The sequence below is a fragment of the Lontra canadensis genome, unplaced genomic scaffold, assembly GCF_010015895.1.
Source record: "Lontra canadensis isolate GAN:19392208 unplaced genomic scaffold, GSC_riverotter_1.0 scaffold5, whole genome shotgun sequence".
NCBI classification, from domain to species: domain Eukaryota; kingdom Metazoa; phylum Chordata; class Mammalia; order Carnivora; family Mustelidae; genus Lontra; species Lontra canadensis.
This window is the reverse complement of record NW_022630999.1, coordinates 36,357,247-36,378,902: the sequence shown is the minus strand read 5'-3', so window position 1 is coordinate 36,378,902 and position 21,656 is coordinate 36,357,247. Positions and strand designations below refer to the sequence as shown.

Sequence of the window (21,656 nt, the reverse complement as noted above, 5' to 3'; positions counted from 1 at the left end):
ATCTTAAAAAAAAAAAAAATCCGAGTTCAAACCTCTAGGAAACCTGCCCTTCACTCCCAAGTCCTTGGCAATTCCTCCCTCCTCTGAATTCCTACAACATTTGCCTGTCCAAGAACCACTCACTGGTTGTTACAGTGCCTTGATATTATTAGGCCACAGTCCATGCATATGTGCTGTGTTCCCCCAAAATTCCTTAGTGTAGTTAAGCGCATCACCATACTCCAGGCGCTGTGCTAAACCCATCCCATGCAGGCTCCTATATGACACTCACAGCCATCCTGTAGGGAGAGGATGGTTATTATCTCATTATCCCATGAGATGGTTATTATCTCATTATCCCCACTTTAAAGATGAGGCCCAGAAGCTCAAAGAAAATAAGTCACTTGCCAGAGGTTACCCAGCCAAGTATCCCAAGAACAGGGATCCTTCGAGATGGCAAAATTCTAGATCACAGACACTTATACCCTCAGCTCGATGAGGCTCCTCACCTCTCCATTCCTCCCAAACATCTGCTGATGGGTTCATCTGTTGTGAGCACATTTCAGGAAGGTGCAGGTCAGGCAAGAGGAAAGGCCAAATGGCCTTTGGGGCTGTCTCACCAGGCAGCACAGGTTTGCAAACTGGAAGCGCAAGGGCTCTGTTGATGGCTTCCCCCTATCCGTGCTGATGGCCCAGCCCCATCTCCTCTGCTCAGGGCCATGTTCCCCACTTGGCCAGGAGCTGAAGTCTTATCTTTAGGGAATTCTGAGCAGCTTTCGGGAGCTGTGAAGGCTGCTGACTAACAGATGAGTGATTCTCCCCCTAGTACAGGAGAAATTCAGTCCAAATCAAGAGCTCACACTGTCAGTCTCTAACCAAAACAACCCAAACTCTCTAGCTGAACCCTGAGCTGGGCCCCAAAATTAAGCTTGTTATGAAAGAGTGAAACAAAGTGAAGTGGGTTTTTTTTCCAAAAAGAAAAAAAAAAAAGCAGACCAGTTTGAACCTGGACTAAAACCTGAGTATTTTCTAAGACTACCGGACGGGAACAAAAATCAGACATCAAAATGTTCTGTGCGTGAAACCAATGTCCATCCAATCCAAGTTCTTGATTTGAAAAGACATTCAGGAAAGAGAGTTTTACCTCCCTGTGTGGCTCGGTGAAGGATGTAATAGTGTTCTAAGGAACACTGTGTGAAAAACGGAGGCTGGCTTCTCTTTAATGTGGCAACGACAACCGCAGCAAAAAAAATGTTATTTTATTTTAACCCTCTATAAAGATGAATGTGAAACTTTCAGAACATTCAGTTCCCTTCATATTGACAAAAGCATTTCAAGGATCGATCCATTATAATCATATAGCCTAAAAAGCACCAGCTGAGCCGACAGAGCCTTGAGTAGAGGCACATGACTCTGGAGCTGTGGTCACCAGCAGTCAAGGGCAGGTGTGGCTCCCAGACAGCCTGACTCAGCCCACCTGATGCTAGCCATGGAGGATCCCTTTGGGTGTGTCCCCTTGTAGAAGGCCTGGTCTGCACAAAGCATCTAACACCAAATTTCATGCCCCAGGAGAAAGTGTCCTGGGCCAGCAGGACTGTGCCGTTCTCAACCTACCTCAGCCTCTGGACAAGCTACTTTCAGAGTCCTAGAGCAAGAACCAAAGGGTCTGTCTGCTGAGAGGACCCCCCAGCCCGAAACACATGCTGACATACCAGTCCTGGAGCTGGAAGAAAGCAAATGCAGAGTGGAGAATGGGAAGCTGAGTGAGGGTGAGGTGGGCACCACCCCCAGCTCTCTGCACCATCACGCCGTCAACATGGGAAAACGATCCCTCCATGGACCGAAGACCAACTATACCTGTTTTAAAGACCCAGGGCTTCCAAACGGCAAATAGCAGTTACTCTGGAGTATAGGGACGCAGAGTAGGAGGCAGAGAAAACTCTTTTCTTTTACACTCATACCCGTTATTTGCAGCCTTCATAAGGAGCATGCATTGCATTTACAGTGTTTAAAGGAAAGGCTATAAAGGCGGCGCCCAGGTGGCTCAGTCAGTTGGGTGTCCCCCTCTTGATTTCAACTCAGGTCATGGTCTCAGGGTTGTGAGATCAAGCCCCGCTTCGGGCTCTGCACTGGGGTTGGAGCCTGCTTAGGATTCTCTCTCTCCCTCTTCCTCTACCCCTCCACCCTTTAATCTCTCAAAAAAAATTAAATTAAGGATAAAATGCACATATATATACACACTAGGAGCTAAGAACATGGTAAAGGCAAAAACCACAGAGGGAAAGACTGATGAACTTAACCACATAAAATCGAAACATTTCTATTTGCAAAAAAGATATTACCTTAAACTATGATAGGAGGGAAAATATTTAAAATAAGTAAGTAATTCATAAAAGAAAAGAATACAAATAGCCAGTAAACAGAAAATATTCATCCCCACTAATAACTGAGGGCACATGATGAAAATCAGATCACATTTTTGCCTCTCAAACTAGCAAATATGTTTCAAAATTTTTTATAATATTTGTTGATAAGAAGACAGGTAACCTCAACCCTGTTCATAGAAGGATAAATTGGTAACACCTTTTTGGAGAGCAATATTGCAAAGCTTATTAACAACTGTTAAAATATGCATAAACTTTGACATAGCAATTCCACATCTAAGCATTTATCCCTAAGGAAAATCATCATGGCTAAAGATACATGTATTTGGATGTCAAGTGAAGATTTGTTTATAAAAGCAAAAAGTTGGAAATATCCCCACTGTCCAAACAATGAAGGACTGGTTTAATATATTATGGTATTATACACAGGGAATAACTCTGCAGCCACTAAAATGATATTAGAGAAAAACATGAAACAATATGGAATGTTCTTGATACAGTCAGTGAAAAACACTGGTTACAAGTGGTTTATTTTATAAATAAAGATAGCTATATATATATATATGTGTGTGTGTGTGTGTGTGTGTGTGTGTGTATATGCATTGAAAATTTTTAAATACCCAATTACTGGTTATTTTAATTTTCTCCCTTATGTTTTTCTGCCATTGAAAATACCAGTGTTGAAACACATCCAAGAGTTGTTCTCAAGTAATCAATCAGGAAACAAACATCTTTAAGTCAACAAGTTAAGAACCAAAGGCATATCAAACAAGATAAAGTAGTATCAGTTGTTCCAAATAACCCCTCCAATTAATCTTCTATGCCTTTAGACCACAGAATATGAGTTCATACAGATGAGGTCATTGCGTTGCAAAACTTGCTGGACCGGGACAACATTCTAAAATCATAACCTACTCTTACCCACAGAAAAGAAAAGAAGAAGCTGCTCCCTTATTTTCCTAGAAGAAAACAAATGTATCTTTAAAACTCAAGGTGGAAAGGCAGATTTCTTTGGGTTCTGGGAGCAGGGCAACCTGGTTGACCACCGATATTGCCTTGTGCCAGTGTGAAACTCTTGATTTTTCAGATAAAGAAAGGGGTCTATTTGAGGAGAAAATGCCATGTACCAGCTGAAAAATATCAATGTGCCATGGCAAGAAAAGAGATAAGACCTCAACGAGGGGAAACTGGAGACCCTCCCTGCCCTGCAGAACTCTTCTAGGGCTAGCACGCACACGAACATAGTAGCTGCCCATAAAATACTGGCTGGATCATGCTGGGGGCAGATTTCACTAGATTTCTCTCAGAACTCCTCTTTGACCTCACATCGTCAACCAGAAATATTTTCCCTCTCAGTGGAGGCCAGCACAAAGCACTGAGGCCACAGGACTAAGACAGGTAGGACAATACGACATCTCTATGAAGGGGAAGGTTAGACACAGGAGAAATGGCTCAACAGGATGTTAATGGCTTAATCCATGGATGCCTCTCCTTCCCCATCCCTACGGAGACCCACCCAAGTAGGCACTAACCTCCAGAATACTGAAGCAAGATTGGCAAGTTCATTCTTTACTCCTTGTCAGACACACCCATGTGCTGGGAGTAATATCTCACTGTCCAGTCACATCCTTTGGGCAAGTCAGGAAGCCATTTGTATATGAGTTTGTCCTACCATCTAATGAACAACTGTGTGCACACTAGAATTCTGTCTCCTGTTTTCCTATTATCGATCTTCCCCAGGATCCAGACAATAACCCCTTCTGATCTTTGACCTACCATGTAGAGAGAATTTTATTCCTAATGTGCTATTTCTTTTTTTTTTTTAAGATTTCTTTTTCTTTTCAGCTTAACAGTATTCATTGTTTTCGCAACACACCCGGTGCTCCATGCAATCCGTGCCCTCTCCAATACCCACCACCTGGTTCCCCCAACCTCCCACCCCAGCCCCTTCAAACCCCTCAGATTGTTTTTCACAGTCCATAGTCTCTCATGGTTCACCTCCCCTTCCAATTTCCCTCAACTCCTTTCTCCTCTCCTAATGTACTATTTCTTAACTGAAGAATGGGACAATAAAAGAAATTCATCTTCACTGGCTTTTAACCACGCTGGGGCTTCGTCCTGCTGTTTGAGCATTTCCTACCAACCAGATCGCTGCACCCTGTTCAGATGGCTTATGAGTGCAGTACCTCATCTCACTTGGAAATGATCTGCGGCTAAACCTCTCTTCACCATAATTCTCCCAGAAGGGGGTGTTCTATGTTCTTTTAGAGACCTGTCTGGCAGAAAGTACAGAGAAAATTTCCCGAGAGAAAGTTTTCATACAAAAGGTGGAGCCCAGAGGTTTTCGGAGGGGAAGGGATGACCGTTTGCCCAATGTGAAGGTGCTAAGCCGCCATGGCGAGTAAATGCTCCCTGAATAGGCTTATGCGAGTACATGAAGGGGGTTAATCCCGAGCAATAGTCTGAAGGAAAGGGACAGAAAAAGGCCTTATGGCCAGAGCAGGGGGAAGATGCTTAAAATCAGACACAGAAAAGTAAAAAACTTGACCACATCAATTTGTCCCAAATCAGGATGCCTGTATTTAATGACAAGATGGGTTTGGCAAGCAACGATCCTTGCATGTAAATTATTTAAAAACCACTTTACTAGAAGAATAGAGTTTGTTGTATAAATGTTCTTTGTCAAATACATGATGCTTGCCATTTCTGGCTAGAAATGTGGTTTATACTATTTATACAGAGATTTATGTAACGTTCAGATGACTTTTGTATATGTTTGTGAACGTCTGCTCACTCTGGTTTTGCATATGGTCGGCACTGAATGCATGTTTGCTGTACCAAGAGACAAATGAATGGCTGCCTTTGGAAAGCAAACATTTCCAAACACTTGGCCACAAAACTGGGGGGAATGTTGAAGATCTGATAGGATATGAACCTGATCCACTGTCCTACAACTTGAAGGATCCCATCTGGAAATCTCCCCCTGAAGAAGACAAGAAAAGATGCAAACAAAGGAGAAGAATAAGTGGACACACCGGGCAGTTTAAGAAAGTGGGCGTAATGTTCGTTTTCCAGCTCATACCCACGAGGGTCAAGCACTGTCAGGTTCTGACCCTGAGCCTCTTTGCACGTCCTCCCTGCCTCACACTCCATGCCAGTCCAGAGTGAATGGGTCCACTCTGCACCGGGCATGCCAAACCCGGGGCTGCGGTAGTACAAGGCCAGGCCACAGAACTACGGACTCTTCTCTGCCAACTCTCCTACCGTCCCAGGGATGAGACCCTGAATCTGTAGAGGATTCACAGAAAGGCATGTGGTGGCCCACCCCCCCACCCCCCCAGAGCTGGATGGCCATCACCGCTGCTGAGATGCAAGATCATTCCAGATAGGGCTGAGTTGAACATTCATTGTTAACGTACTTACAAATTTATGTAGATTATTTCTTTACATTTCCCAGGAAAATTATAGCCAAGCCATGAAACATTGCCTCAGATGAACACTTCCTGGTGACACTGTATAAGCTTCCCTTTTAAAAACAAGTCGGAGGCAGGGGTATAGTTGGGACACAAGACAGTGGAGCGCTCACTTTGGGGCTTGGGGGAGTTTTCTTTGTTTCCAGGCTTCCCCTCTCCGCTCCACCCCCAACATCCTACCGACACACGACACACGACACACACACAGAGTTAAGCAGGTAAATAGGTTTTGGAGAGAGAGGTCTGAATGCATCAGCCCAGGAAAGGTTCTGAGAGGGTTTGCAGCTACGAAAATAGCCTGCTTACCTTTGCTTAACCTTTTTTCACATCTTGCATATTATTATCCCCCAGGACACACCTTGCAAGTTATTGTTCCGCATTTTCTAAATTTTACCTTTGGGCCAAATCCAACTGCAAAAAAAAGCTGAATGTTCAGGTCAGAGTGTTTTGGGTTCTGGTGAGATCATTTTCACTGGCAAGGCCTTGCTTTGGCATCTGCTTTGGCATCTGCCTCCATGGAGGGAATTTTTTGGTGAGGCGTATAAAACTCACCGCTCCGTGTATTGCAGCATTGTGGAAGAGAGGTCCTCGACTTCCTCACTCAGTGCTTCCTCTGTGAAAGCCCTGGGAGAAACTTTTACTCTTCCAGAATCAGCCAGATGTTTGGTTCCAGCAAGACCTGTGCTTCTCCTAAGTGAGCTGGCTTGGGTCTGGGAGCTAAGCAGTGGGAGGCCCTCTTGAAGATCCGATTTCCATCTTCGCTTTGGCCACGGCTGTGCTCAGAGCCAGATCTGCATGCTCGCCTTTAGAAACTGCACTGGATTTGAAGGCTCAGTGTCTACATACAGGTCTACCCCTGGCAGGTTCTCCCATGTCACTCTTACTCCTTTTACTCTTACATCTTTCTTTACATAGGTTGTCCTGTTGTGTACTGTGAGTTTCTCCTAAGGCTCCTGAATGAAGGAAAGATGATTCATAGATCTTTCAGCCCTTCTTTTCCCTCCATGAAGATGGGCCACAGGACGGGAAAAGTCTGCCTGCACGTAGGAAAACAGACGTCTTGCTTGTCCCAGGGAAAAACATGGTGCATTTTTACATTGTTTGCTTTTTGTACTTGTAGTAGATTTTGGTTTTCTGAAATTATTTATCTGGGTGTAAATCATCAAAAGTGGTGTTTGTATATCACTTGTCTATTTTTGTTTGGAGAATTTTTTTTTCCTTAATTCTTGTGTCCTTAGAACCTGGGTCTACGTGTAGCCCACCTAAATAAAAATCTTAAAGTTGAGGCACTTCTCTGAAAATCCAGAGGTCAAATCTGGCCCCCTCTTCCGTACTCTCAGTTGATGGTAACATCCGGTCCAACCAGAGGGCAATTCACAAGCGGAGGCCAGCATCTTCCTGGCCTTCTGTTCTCATCAGACCCCTTTCTGCACCCTCCCAGAAAGGGCAGCCTTTTTATTTTTCGTACTCCTCTATATTGGGGTAAAGGGAAACACTCTACATTTCCTTCTATGGCATCGGTAAACAAGTATTTCCTTGCAGATGCTATGCTTGGATCCTTCCGTGCAGAATGATGAGTAGAGTTCTCTCCATTTTACCAAGAAGAAAACCCAAACTTGGAACATGAATTCACTTGAGTTTGCATTTCAAGCTTTCGTCAGTCCCTCAGTAAGTGACAAGTGACCAGGACGCTGGGAAGGGTGAGAAACAAAACATTTGGCTCAGAATTCCAGGAGTTCTGACAGAAAGGCAGTGTGAGATTAAATTACAGAATGCTTTGGTCAGCATCCCGGCCCCTCGTGCTTCAGTTCCCGCCTGCGTTCCAAAAATCCTCTCTCTACTCCAGCTTTTCCCTCCCTAGAAAACTGCCAAGAGGCCTCTACCGCCACTCTTCCCTACTTGCCCCAGACCTCCTAACTGTGGTTTGCCCCTCTAGGCTCCCATCTTGGTCCTTCCTTTCCCTCCGTCCTCTGCTCCATGATGAGGGGCCCTGGTGGGGAGAGGAGTGTGAGAAATTCCTTCATTCTAAGGGAACTATGCTGGCCCTTTGTTAACATATTCTGTCTCTCAGAGGGAGACACATTTTTCAAAGACACCACAGGGAAGCATCCACACCTTGACCCGAGGAATAAGATTTCAAACGCAGAGCATTTGGGCAAGTTAGCAGGAGGCTGGGGAAAGATTCTCCCAGTGGCAGCAGGCTTCCTGGCACCCTGACTGCCCTGTCAGGGGAACGCCTCGGGCCCCACGCCACAGGGTACAGGGAAGAAGAGGAAGCCCATCCCTCTGCCCTCCACCCAGCTCACAGTCACCTTTGATGGCTGGTCTAGGACAAGGGATGGAGCCGTCATGGATGGAGGCTAGCCTGGAGGTGAGGACTGCAGGAGTTACAGCCCAGGGTAGCCGCTCTCACTGGCCTGCCTCAGGCCAACCCAGGCAAGACCCAAAATAGCCCACTCTTCCCCAGGGACCAGGACTGCCTCCAACAGGCAACTCATCAAAAGGCCTCATCAGGTCCCTGTGGCTCACTAGCTCTCCTCGTCGCCTGGTTTCCCAGCCCGCTGGAGCTTAAGGCAGCAGCCTCCTTGCTGGACATCCAAACTCCCCCACCCCCTAGTGGAGAGAGGGAAGCCATGCGCCGCCCAGCCAGGCTCCAGTCCCCGCGCCTCAGAGTCAAAGCAGCCCTCCGCCAGCAGGGTAGAGTGGACTATTGCGGAAAGGAGGAGGAGACCCGGCCAGGCACAGTGGTTCCTCCCCAGGATTCCCCTGAGGGTCTTCTATGACCTTCACACAAAGTTTTTCTGGCCTACTCTGATCACGCCACGTCTCGGACTGTGAGATGTCAAGTATGTACATGAAAATGGAAAAAGCGTGTCTGTGCACTTGCTCTCTCAACAGGACTACAAGGAATTAGGGGACCAGATTCTGGGAGGCTTTACTCTTCCATGATCAGCCAGATGTTTGGCTGGCCTGGATTACACAGGCCCCACAGAGTCCCACAGTCCCCACTCGGGATAAATCACCTCACTCAGAGGCCTACATCGTCGCCTGCCCTGTGGCTGTACCAGCCCCAAGACCCCAAGGAGGCAAATCCTCTCCCCAGGCCAAAAGCCAGCTTGACACTCCATCTTTACTGGCACACTTGACATGTGGAGGACCTTTGTGTTTGGTTTGGGGGTTTGTGTTTGGCTTCTTTGTGGCTTTTCCATAAACTGGCAAAAACGTAAGAAAATTCCACTTTCTTGAATTCCTTAGCTAGATGAACATTTGTGCTCAATGACTCATTCTGATGCAGGGTTTCAAGGAAGGGTGACTGGGACAGTGACAAGATGCAGCCTGTCCCAAAGAAAGGAGGGGCATGCAAGAACATTCCAAGCATTTACCAGGTCACCTGTTCCTTCAGCATGCATCAGTCTGGCCATTAGGGTGGAAGGTAAGTAAATACCCCAGACAACGTCTTCCAGGAGCCGCCTCAAGTCTAGTGAGGGAGGCAGATGGTGGGGCTAGAGGATTTATGTGCCCTGATGGAGGAATGAACTCTGTGGCAGAGAAGCTCATAGGAGATGCCATTTTGTTTGAGTCCTGAAGAATGAGCAGAAGAAATGCCCTTCTCGGGGATTTTTTTCAAAGGCATCCTCATTCTGCCACAAATGTCTGTCACTGACTCAGTGCTCCAAAGCCGGCCAAGATGTCTTTGCTCCCATTCCAGCCCTCAGCCATGGGTCCCTAGAGACTGCTGCTGGTTTGTGTGTCTCCCTCAAATGACCACTTCCCCTGGATCAGGAACGATGTGGGGCAAACACTGAAGCCAATTTAAAAGTTGGAATATTTCACATAAAACTAATATTGAATGTTTCTCTTCTCTGGAAAACTGGAAGATATGGTGATACTGGGCCCATATTCTGGCATGGCAGCCCTGGGCTGGGGCTGAGTGGGTACTTCCCCCATCCCACAGTGCATGTACCACTTAGTCTTTGCTGCGTAAGAAACCACCCCAAATCTTAGTGGCATGAAACAGTAATTATGCATTAGCTATGAGTGTCTGCAATTTGGATTGGGCCCAGCTCAGCGTTTCCTCAGCTGGTCTCACCTGGGCTCACACAGAGGGCTATGGTCAGAAGTGGACCGGTGTTAGAGGGGATATCTCAGTTCTCTTCCACGTGCCCTGTCCAGCAGGCTAGCTCGGTGCTCTTCCACCAGCGAGAGAGGGCAAGCCTGAAACGCAAGCATTTTTCAAGCCTCTGAATGCATGCCTTTTATTAATGTCTCATTGGTTGAAGCAAGACACAAGATCAGTCAGATTCAAGGGTTACCTAAATAGACTTCATCCCTTGATAGGGAGAAGCTCCATGGAGCCTATGGTTATTTTTCCCATGCGATCTCCAGTTCACCATCATCCTCACCTCGCACACACTGGGGGTCAGTTGCCATCTCTCCGTTAACTTGAACTCCTGGCATTCTCACACTGGGTCTTCCTTGAAACTTCACCAAACCTGGAACCCTCTAAGCATCCAGATTAAAGAAGTGAACCTAAAACTCTGGTCCTATGACTTGGCTCAGCACAAGCATGCCTGAACTTTCTACTCGTGCACGTGGGAAGGCAAACTGGATTTGATGGAAATAGAAAGAGGATCCAAAGTAATAGGTGGAGGCTCTGTTTGGTGATGCCAAAGAAACGTCAGGATGGCCAAGAGCCCACGTGGTGAATGGCAAGGCAAAGAGAGCATTAGGAATGCTGAGAGAGTCCAGAATCTCTAGTGAGAAAGGCATGTCCACAGAAGAGGGAGGGCATCACACAGTGCAGGGCCAGCAAGGTAGCCACCAGAGGAACTCACAAAGACTCAACTGTGAGCAAGAAAAGAGAAAACTCCACTTTCACGGGTAATTAGCAAACTGCCTCTGCCGCCGAGCACTCAGGGGCAGCAGAGAGCCAAGCCCTCCACGTGCAGGGAAGTGGTGATGCCACACTCACTATACATTGGAAGGTCATGTAGGGAACCCAAAGATTGCAAAACAGGATGCTCGGGGATAAAACCCAGCCTCAATGAGCAGAAGTTCTAGTACATAACAGTTCCAGTAGAGAACATCTCCAGATGACGCAAGAGGATGGCCGGGAGGTGCGGGGGAGGGCAGGTCATGCACACGGTCGGGGGTGGGGGGTGGGTAGTGGTAAGGGTGAGTCCTACCAGAACTAATGGAGAGCACCTGTCAAGTGAAAACGGTTGCCCTCCATGAGAATTGTTTGGCTTTTGCTCCCAAGGGTACAAAATTGTATCTGATGTTAATAAATGTCTTAAAAGATGACACTAGAATTTATATGCTAAAATACACATTGCAATGAAGAACAAAACACCCCCTACGAATTCCTGACCAAAATGAATGAATCCGATCAAGCATTCAGACTTAACTTCTAGGATACAGGAAATACTGGGGACAGAAGAATAGGTAAAGAAACAACACAAAGATACACTTTGTACTGCTCAGTGAGACTAGTCTCTCATCATAGTAATTTTAAAAAGGAGAGGGAGGCAGTAGACTGTTCTAGAATGAGAATCAATTATATCGAGCAAATGCAATGCAGGAATCCTGACTGGATTCTATTCTCACAAAGATGAAAATCAAAGCCATAAAACCATTTGGGAGATAATTAGAGAAACTATAACACGGATTACACATTAGATATTAGAAAATTACTATATCTTAGGCATGATAATGCTACTACGTATAGGTAGGAGTGCCTTCTTAATTTAGGAGATATACGCTAAAGTATTTAAGATTTGTGCCAGTTAGCAAAATGTTGTCACTTGACTCCAAACCCACTCTTCTATACTTGGCCTCTGATGCTGGGTCTGGGACTCTGCAAACCCTAAAATAGGCTCTGCCAAAAGGGGGCGCTAGAGAGAGCCAGCAAGGCTGAAGCGGGAGGAAAGGATTTCCTTGCTCCCTCGTGTCTACTTCCGGTTCCTGCTCTGGCTCTCAGCACTGCTTCTTCACCCTCGCACCAGCATGTCTTTCCTCTTCAGAGACCCAGGTCCCAGCCCCACAGCTCAGAGGCCACGCCAGCCAAGTCGCCTCTCTAGGCTTCTAGTTTAACGACCCCAGCCTTTCGTCCTTAGGCCACCAGCCCCAAAGAGGGTACCTGCTTCCTGAAATCGCCTCCTCCAATTAGAGTTCTCTTCCAGCTCTTTCAGTTACCTGGTTATAACTTTATGCTTCCTTAAGTCATTAGAGTCCATTCTCTCCACTCAGACAGCAGCTGTGAGTTCTGTCCCCCCAACAGGTGAAGTGCCATAATGTTTGCAACTTGCTTTAGAAAGATTCAGCCAAAAGGAAAAAGTACAGAAACTCAAATGTGTGTACGTAGAGCTCTACCAGACACACATGTACACAAATTCATATTGAGACAAAGGAAATAGAGACGAAATTGTTGAATCCAGGTGATCAACAGAGCAGTGTTCCTATTAGACCTTCAACGTTTCTACAAGCTTAAAATTTGTCATACTAAAAGGCTGGGAGAAAAAAGAAAAAAAATTCCTAAATCATAGTACTGTTAGAAGTAAGTTGAGATACCAATGAGGAAAAAAAAAATTGCTGTGCCATTTCCCCAAGTACATCTGCAGCTCCTAAAGCCATTTACCCTAGAGAGGTTCGGGTCCTGCTGGGTAGGCCCCTCCCCTCTCCTTGACAGAGGAAGTCTGTGGATGTGTGAGCTGTAACCCAGAGTCTGCCCACAGGTACTACACCTGCAGCCTCCCACAGAGACCCTGACTGGGCAGAGAAGCCAGGTACGGGGGCTTTCACACATGATGCCTCAGATCATTCCAGCGGAAGAGAATCTGTGTCTTTGTCAAAAAGGAAAAGGACCTTCTACAAACTCCCCTACCAAATCACTTACATAGTTATGATCGTCCCCATCAGTTCCAAACCTCTAACCTAAATCCCTCATGCTCCAGATGAAATCCCTTCCTCTTGCCCTTTCCTCTCACAGAGGGCCCCCTTTCTATGAAAGAAGGTCTTCCCAACCCCTATTAAATTACCCTGCACCCTTCTCTTGGCAGAATACCATCATTGTTCTCCCTCTCTCTCTCTCTCTTTTTTTTTATTACCTTTTCTGGCCCATTTTTACTGACACATAATTGACATATAATTAGGTACCAGTTTAAGGTATATAACCTAATGATCTGTTGTGTGTACAGACTGCAAAGTGGTCACAATAAGATGTTCTTTCTTCAATGCTCTCTTGCTTTTCCTCCAAGCCTCCCACCACCAGGCCACAATGAAAAGCTAGCCTTTCATTAAGTCCTGATCCTACACACACATTGTGCTGGGTTGCCACCTGTCATTTGTGGGTGGGGTTTGGTTTGCTTGATATCACTGAATGATCAATCTGTTTCCCGCTGCAGTTCATGTAACCTGTATTCTTTTCTCCATCCACTGTGCCCTCACTTGATCTGATTTTTGGTGAGCCCAGTTGGTTTTACCACCGAAGAAAAACATCTAACTACCTCAGCCCCAGCTACATTTCGTTCAGACAAGGAAGGTGTGTGTGAATTCTAAAATGACCTTAAAATAGAAGGCCAGGGAGCTGCCCTCCCATCTCTTCCAAAGCTTGTCATAGGGATGACCATGAACCAGGCAGCACTGGGATGAAATAGCAGGCCCCACCCCAGGAAAGTGGGGGATCCAAAGTCTACGACCAGTTGGCCTAACTACTCTGTGGTTTGCTCTGTTGTTTCCTATGTCTGAAACAGTTTCTCTGTCTTGCCTACCTCCAAAAAGCCTTCTCGTCTAGTGAGGTCTGGCTCAACCATGATCTCCCTCATAAAGCTTTCTCTATTTCTTCCAATGAGAAGACAAATGGCCAGTCAACACACGAAAGATGCTCGCCCTCACAATCAGGAAAACGAATGTTAAGACAATACGACAACACTTTTCACCACTGAAATTGTGTAAAAACAAAATATTGAGCAATACCAGACATCAGAAAGGGTGTGGAAAAATAAAGACGTTCATATCCTGTTTATTGGGTCCGACGCTTGTGGAGCCACTGTGGAGAATAAACTGGCTGTATGTAGTAAAATGGTAAACATGCACAGCTTACGAGCAAGCAATTCCACTTCTTGTCACTCACCCTTGGAGAGAGGCTCCTTCTACAAATGTACAAAGAGCACTGATGAGACTATTCATTCAGAGTTGCTTGAAATAGAGACAAACTGGAAGCAACCTAAGCATCCATCAATAGGGCAACAGATACATGAACTATCATGCAACTGTTCTATGAAATACCAGGCAGTAGTTAAAAAAAATGTAGGAGATGGAAACTCCGTAGCAACAAGCACGTTAGTGTGCAGATCTCGGTCTCTGATACCATTCCCTACTAAAAGAAATTAGAGCTCCTTGGAGATAATGGCTAATTCTGGGGCTGAGACAGGGGAGGTACAAGATGAGCCTGGAACATTGTGTAATGCCAGAAAGTAAAAACATACTCGAAAAATGATGAGTACATGTCACAAGGACACAAGAAGCGACTTCCACTGGGCAAATGGGAGATGATTTGAGCACCAAAATAATTAAGAATAATAACAAATCATAGACCCTTAAAAACTTAGAACCCATGAGTCCACAATAAATAGGTAAACAAAGAAGAGGGAAAGGAGGGCCCTGGCTTACAACAGAATGCCAAGCCCGCTGGTGTATGTGGATGGACTGTTACGGCTGGACAATCATCATTTTACAGCCATCTTAATAAAGATGGGCTCAGGCACACATCATCAAGGGATGCTAAATCTGGGGAGAAATACTGATGAGGAGCAGGCCACTTGCATAGCCTTAAGTATCTTCCAAGAGAATGCATATTAGTTTTGAGGGGGAAAAAAATTTATCTCCTAACTTCCTAGGAGATAAATCACACAACATCTTGACCAGGTGATCAAAATGAGCATCCCCAACAAGGGGTGGGCAGACACGTGTGTGCTGATGTGGCATCCTGAGAAGGACTCATCCCGTCTATAATATCCCGGCTGAAAATGCAAGCCTTGCATCTAATCATCAATCTAATCATAAGAGAACGTTAGAAAACCCCTGGTAAGAAACAGTCCATTCCATATTCTTCAGAAGTGTCAATATCACAAAACCCAAAGAGAGACTATAAAAAATGTTCCATCTTACTTAAAGAACAAAAAGACATGATGATTAAGAACAATATCTGGTCCCAGATGGCTGCCTAGACTGCAGGGGAAAATACTGTAAAGGACATTATTGACAAAAAATGGAAAATCAATTGACAAAAAAAGGGAATAGAGATGGAAGACTGCATAAAAGCAGCATATCAATATTAAATGTAGTTACGTTGGTAACGACTAATGGCTATTTAGGAGAATATCTCTACTCTTGGGAAATGTACAGTGAAGTATTTAGGGGGAAAGGAGTATAATGTACACTGCGTACTCTCAATTGATTCAGAAAAGAAAACCACATCGTATCTACAATATGTGTGTATATACATTATATACATACACACACATACAGATAGCAGGTAGGGCAAAATATTAAAAGGTATTTGAAGATTTTGTGAACTACTCATAGTATTCATGCAACTTTTATATTTCAAAATAAGAAGTTATTTCTTCGGGAGCGCCTGGGTGGCTGATTCTTGGTTTTGGTCCAGGCCATGATCTCAGGGTCCTGGGACCAAGCCCCTAGTAGGGCTCTGTGCTCAGCGGCGAGCCTGCTTGTGGATTCTCTCTCCCTCTACCCCTCCCCGCACTTGCATACTCCTTTCTCTCTCTCTCTCTCTCTCTCTCTCTCTCTAAACTAAATAAATAAATCTTTTTTTTTAAAGTTACTGCTTCAAAAGGATAAGTTGCTAAAAAAAAAAAAACTTATATAGCTATGTGTTCTAGCATAGAAAGAGCTCCAAATATATTGTTAAGTGGAAAAAAACAAGTGCAAGATAATTCACTCAGTGGAACGCTTCCCATGATTATATTCATTTGTACATTAAGTAACACAGAGAAAGGTTCAGAGGAATATGTCCCAAACTGATCACACAGAGGTGGAGGCCAGGATTAACAGCCATATTTTAGCTTGCCTGGAGCAATAATTTTATTCTTCATGTGTGCATTTATGAATTGGTCACACAATTAGAAATCACTTTTTTTAGAGGTGAAAGCTGCCCTCCTCTCAATTCCCACCAGTGACAAAAATCACGGCTCAGGTTTTCCAAGACAATACTCATTTAAACAGTTGATCCCACTCTAATATTTGAGAGTCTCCAAAATGACCTGGCTTTGGGATTTGGGAAATCTGGTCAGTAAATGGCAGCAGTGCAGGGTGTCTGGGAAGACCCAGGGTTTCAGAGTTGGACAGAGCTAGTTTGAACACTTGCCTCCATCATTCACAGACCACACATTATCGGGCAAAAAAGAGACCTCTCTAAACCTCAGTTTTCCTAACTGTGAAAAGGGAACATAATAGCCACCATGGAGCAGTGTTGCTGGGCTTTAGGTACAATGTACCTAATTTGAGTGTCTTAGCTTGCACATGAGACACCAAGCCCCTCCCAGAGCTGGCCTAGACTATCATTTTATTGTTAGTCATCCCACCTCTTTTTTTATGTTGTTTTTTTTTTTGCACACACCCTTGCCCTGTGAGCCCAGAGGCTCTATAAGGAGGTGCCCATCCATTATTCATTTCTCTGCTTCCAACTATGCCTCCTAGAACATTGCATCTTGGCATCAGACAAACATTTGGTGGGAGGCTAAATGAACCTTGTCACAGAAAATCTGGAGCAACATGTAAGTAGCTTTGAGGCCCTAGGCTTGCTTTAGAATGATCAAATATAAGGAAACATGGTGTCTGAAATCACTGCATAGAAATCTTCAAGTGCCCAGAAGAGGAAGAGGTGACCAAAGACCCCACAGGTTCCTGATCAATGGAAGTGCAAGAGCACTGTGAGCATTCCTCAAAACCAAAGATGTTACCTAGTAATAGGTGTTGTTTTAAAATGCTGTGTGGTCAAGAATGTTTGGGAAATGCCAAATTAGACTAAACAGGCTTGTATGCTGCAGGACTTATCAGTGCCAATGCCTATCATGAATACCCAAAACACAATATAATTTGCAACATATTCCAAGCTTAATTGACTCTAACACATTCCTTTTTTTTCTTTTTTCCTTTTTTTTTTTTTGTTTCTTTTATTTTGGGGGTTTGGGGTTTTTGTTTTTTGTTTGTTTGTCTTGAGATTCTCAAAGCCTAGATCCCATAGAACAGCTCTGGAAAATGCTGCCAGAAGCTGTTTCTCCACTGGCAGTACATGGGAAGACTAGCACTTGGTGGAAATGTAACAATGTCACTTGCTCCCTTACTCACCTAACCCAAGAGGGCAAAGGAATAAAGTAAACCAAGGGCTTTGGGGTTGCTATCATTTCCCCTCATATTCCTCCTCTTCTTCCTTCCTTACACAAGGAACATGTGTAAACAATCGTGGTTATGACTCCAAAACTACAAATACACATTCCCCACTATTACCACTGCCGTCCATGCAGCTCTGCTTACTCCTGTGTGTGTGGTTCTGCTCATCGATGGACCAGACAGCTGCAAGAGCCAGGATCCTGCCCTGCCTAACTCCTGGGCCACATGTAGAAACTCTTGTCTGTAGGCAGCCAGGTGGAATACGTAATAGGTGGAATATGTGGTAGGATTGGGCTGAGAAGAGCAGTTGCCTTGCTCAATGTGACCTTAAAAACGGGCACTGCAACAGTCCAAATTATCTCCTTTTCATCCATCATGTCAGGGTAATGGAAAGCTGTTATTTTGGCCCATCCAGTATCCATGCCTCCTATTTTTGGTAACAATGCACTTTCCTCTTGGACAGTTATCCTTCTCTTCTTGACTCCACTCCCTGCCTCCAGGCCACACTCCATTATTCAGTCTTGATGGGCCTGTGATTCCAGGCACCCTGTGTTCCCTTGCCCAAGGAGTGGATACTGGACCCAAGATAGGTCAATTAGGCCCTCTCTCACCCAGGAATTTTGAGGCTAGAGTAGAATAACACAAGACCCAAAAGGTTAGGCTTGATGGACTTACCACTGAAGCCCCAGGAGACAGCATCTCAGTTTAGCTCCCCAGATCCCCAGCGTCTCCCAGGTCCCCTCCCTCGCATGATTCAGGCGCTTGGCTTTGCTTTCAATCCTGCGAGTGCACTCAATGTCCTGCTGAGAAACTCCTCGAGTATTTCTATAACTTGCAGCTAAGGAACCTGCCCGATACATGGAGCAAAACAACAGCAAATTCCTACTTACTGTCCCCAGATGATCACTGGACTTAAAATCTGAAAGTGACCTGGAAGCTTCCCAACTGGCCTCACCTTCCACTTTTATAAGGGGGTAAAAAAAAAAAAAAAGACACGGTTATCTTGAAAAGTTAGGCAGTCTGGTTTCCCACCTGCCTCTGCTTCCTGAGCAGATTCCCAAACAATTCCATTTTCCACAGAGATACAACCTCAGCTGCTCTGGTTAGAAGGTCTGAATTGTGACTATTTTTCCTCCCCACTGGTGCCAAAACTAGCCCTCCACTGCCACTTATCAAACACTGCCCGAGAGTATATGCATCCTTGAAACAGTCCAGGGAACATTTGCCTCTCCCCACAAACATTCACAGCCTGCCATTCATCACTTTGGCCCTTCGGCTCCGCGTGCTGAAGCCGCCCGCCTTCGGGAAGGCGCTCCAAGTATGGAGCGTGGCGGTCCCCACTCCAGGGTTCTTGTCAGCGGCTCACCAGGGATTACAACGCCCAGCCAAGGACGTTCTATTCTGAGTGTGGCCCCAGAATGTTTCAGTTCATCTGCAAAGCACGAGTTTATTCAGGAGATGGAGGTTTTGGACACATTCGTAGAAGCTAAGGAGCAGTACTTCCTTATATGCAGAACACAAAATCCTCACATAAAAACCGGGCCCAACGGCCAGTGTGGGGTTTCAAAGAAATAAACTTACCCCTAAAATTACCTCTCTGGCCTGGCCAAATTTGCACCTCAGTCTTGGGCTGTGACAGTGGTACAGAGGCTGCAGGGATCTGTGGTTCTCTGGGGAACGGCGGGGGACCGAAGCCTCCAAGTTCTCTCTGTTAAGCCAGAGTCTTCACTGGTCACCATCCACAAATCCCAGATGGGTGTTTGAAAAATCAGTGACAAAGAAGAGTCGGCACAACTTCTTCCCCAGAATGTTCAGAGAATGGCTTACACTCTTCAAGGGAGTCGAGAAGCAGGTTGCCCTCCCCGTACCCAGCTGGTCAGCCCCAGCCCTTTTCTCAAGCTTTCTCAACCTTTGCATCCTTCATCATTTCAGGAGGCATTTTCAAAACCCACCTGCCTCTCTGCCTCCCAAGGTGAGGGAGGTGCCTAGCGCCCACCTCACCCCCCTGCTTCCCTCTGTAATAGAACTCCAACATACGGCACTGTCTGGGTCATTTACACGTTTCTCCCCATGCCCACCCCACCCCCCACTGGAATTCCCTGAGACCAAGGCCCGGGGTGCACTTGTGTCCACAACCCTAGCGCCCAGCACAGCGCCATGCCCACAGCAGGCACTCAACCAAGAGAACAGACCTAAAGACACAAGAGCACTACAGCTTCCAGCCCCAGAAGGAAGCAGCTCTACCTACCCCATAACCACCTTGCTCAGGGATGAGACCTCACTGCCTGCAACCTTTCATGAGGCCAGCATCTCCCAAAAATGGCGGGACAAGTGACCGCTTCAAAAGGCCATGGAGACTAGCATTTGAGATCAAGACTTCTAGAATGAAACAGCTAGCTTCCAATTCTGACTCCACTAGTACTCATAAGCTTTGTGAAGAGGCATGTTAGCCTCTTGATGACACAGTTTCCTAATCTTTGAAATGGGGATAATTATAATAAACAACACAGGGTTGTAAAAAAAAATAATAAAGTGAGATAATCTCTGCAAAACACTTAGTGCCTTCGCTATGTACGTATTCGGGGTTTTCTTAGATACAATTTACATACAATATCGTATACCTTTAGATACACAACATGGTGATTTGGCACATTTATATACTACAACAGGATTACCACTTTAGCTTTGGCTAACATCTCAGTCAGGTCACATAACATTCATTTCTCTATTGTGGTAAGAACACCTGCAATCTAGGGTCTTAGGAATTTTGGAATATAAAATACAGTATTGTTGACTAAAATCACTATACCTGAAATGGTTGGGATGGTACCCACACATAGCCTTCAATAACATTAAATCAAGAAATGACTTTGTTCGTGATTCTCTTTCAAATTTTCTGTATCAAGGAAAAGGTCACAGTTTATTGCGAATCCAACTTTAACACATCTCTCAAACTTGCTGCTCTCCCTTTTAACAGAGAGAAAGCACGCTCCAAGCTCAAGTCTCGGACAGGCAGAAAGATCTAGCTGAAATAAAGTGATTTTACCTTTGTTGTACTATTACTATTATTAATGGCAATTAGCAAAGGTTTTCTACCTCTGATAGAGGTATAAATTTTCCATGTAAAATGTCTATTGATATTAAACTGTGAGTAGCTTCGAAGAAAAATAGGAAGTAACAATATCAGTTGCAAACATACTAAGGCAGAAATCATGAAGGTATGATCCAAAAGCCTCAGATGAGGGAGACACTGGTCGACACTGGGGGGGAGGGGTGCAGGGGGGCCTGGAGGCAGAAGTCCCACAACCATGTGCTGTGGCCAGGGGACACTCGGGAAGCTGACCAGTGGCAGAAGCCTGCCTCCAGAAGAAGCCAAGGCCTTCCTGAGTGACCCTGCAACTGAACACAGCACAAGATGGCGGCTGTCACAGAACTTGGAGATGGGCCCCCCCATCACGGGCACGGGCGGAGGTCAACACTAGGAGAGCAGATCAGGAAGCTCCATGGAAGAGAGCAGGCTGCAGGAGGGAGAAGGGACTGGCAGTCATCAGCATCTACCCGGAGGCCAGGATTCTCAGTCAGAGACAAGCAGACTTCACTCATCTCCAATGAGGATAGGGCAGATAGCTGGGGTCCTCCCAGGAAGCCAGGGTCTCCCACCTCCCGTGCCACCCACGCAGCCGAGACCAAGCGCTGGGAGGAAGAAGTCTGGGTGGGCCTTTCAAAATGGTGTTGCAAAACAACTCGGTGGCATCTTGTGGCAAATGGGACACTTGGCTCAAGCGAGGATCCCATGGTTTTCTTTGAGTTTGGGGCTCATCTGTTTGTGATGTTCACTGGAGGGGGCCATCAGTAAATAGGTCTAGCTTGCTTTTGAAACCAGTTGTGTTCCCTTTGCCTGTGAGTCATAGGCCAGGCTCACCCACAGACACAGACAGCCCTCTCACTGTCTTCTGGCCGGCTGGCCACCAAAACCATGCCCTGGGCACACATGGGCAGGGTCGGGCAGAGGACTCACGCTGCCTCCACCCTCAATCAGCACGGCTAACAAGGCAGAGACCAGTGCTCCAGGAGCTCCTTCTCTCATTCTCCCTTGAATGAGAGTTACGTGAACAACCAGCTCTAAAACACTAATAGCCACCATTTCTAAAGAGCCTGCTCTGTGCTGGGCACATCACACCCATCCTCACAAGAGACTCTCCATCTTCCATGTGAGAGAACTCAGAGACACAAGATGGCAAGCAGCCCAGAAGTGACACAGGCCGCTTTATGGACTCAAGTCTCTGTGCCTCAAAGCCCACACTCTTGCCTTCCCACTGCCGCCCACCCATGCTGCCTCACCAGGAAATGACTGCCATGATGGTGCCTTCCAGAACCCTGGAAGAACACAGAATTAATTCCACAAGGG

At 45.8% G+C, this 21,656-nt stretch overlaps 1 long non-coding RNA gene across 1 annotated transcript in view; it reads right to left on the bottom strand.

Moving 5' to 3' along the window:
* LOC116864330 overlaps positions 1-18,936 on the bottom strand; it is a 78,473-nt gene extending 59,537 nt beyond the window's left edge. The window contains exon 1 of the long non-coding RNA XR_004381995.1: positions 18,830-18,936. This is a non-coding gene — a long non-coding RNA (uncharacterized LOC116864330). The remainder of the gene's footprint in view (positions 1-18,829) is intronic.
* Positions 18,937-21,656: the final 2,720 nt, after the last annotated feature.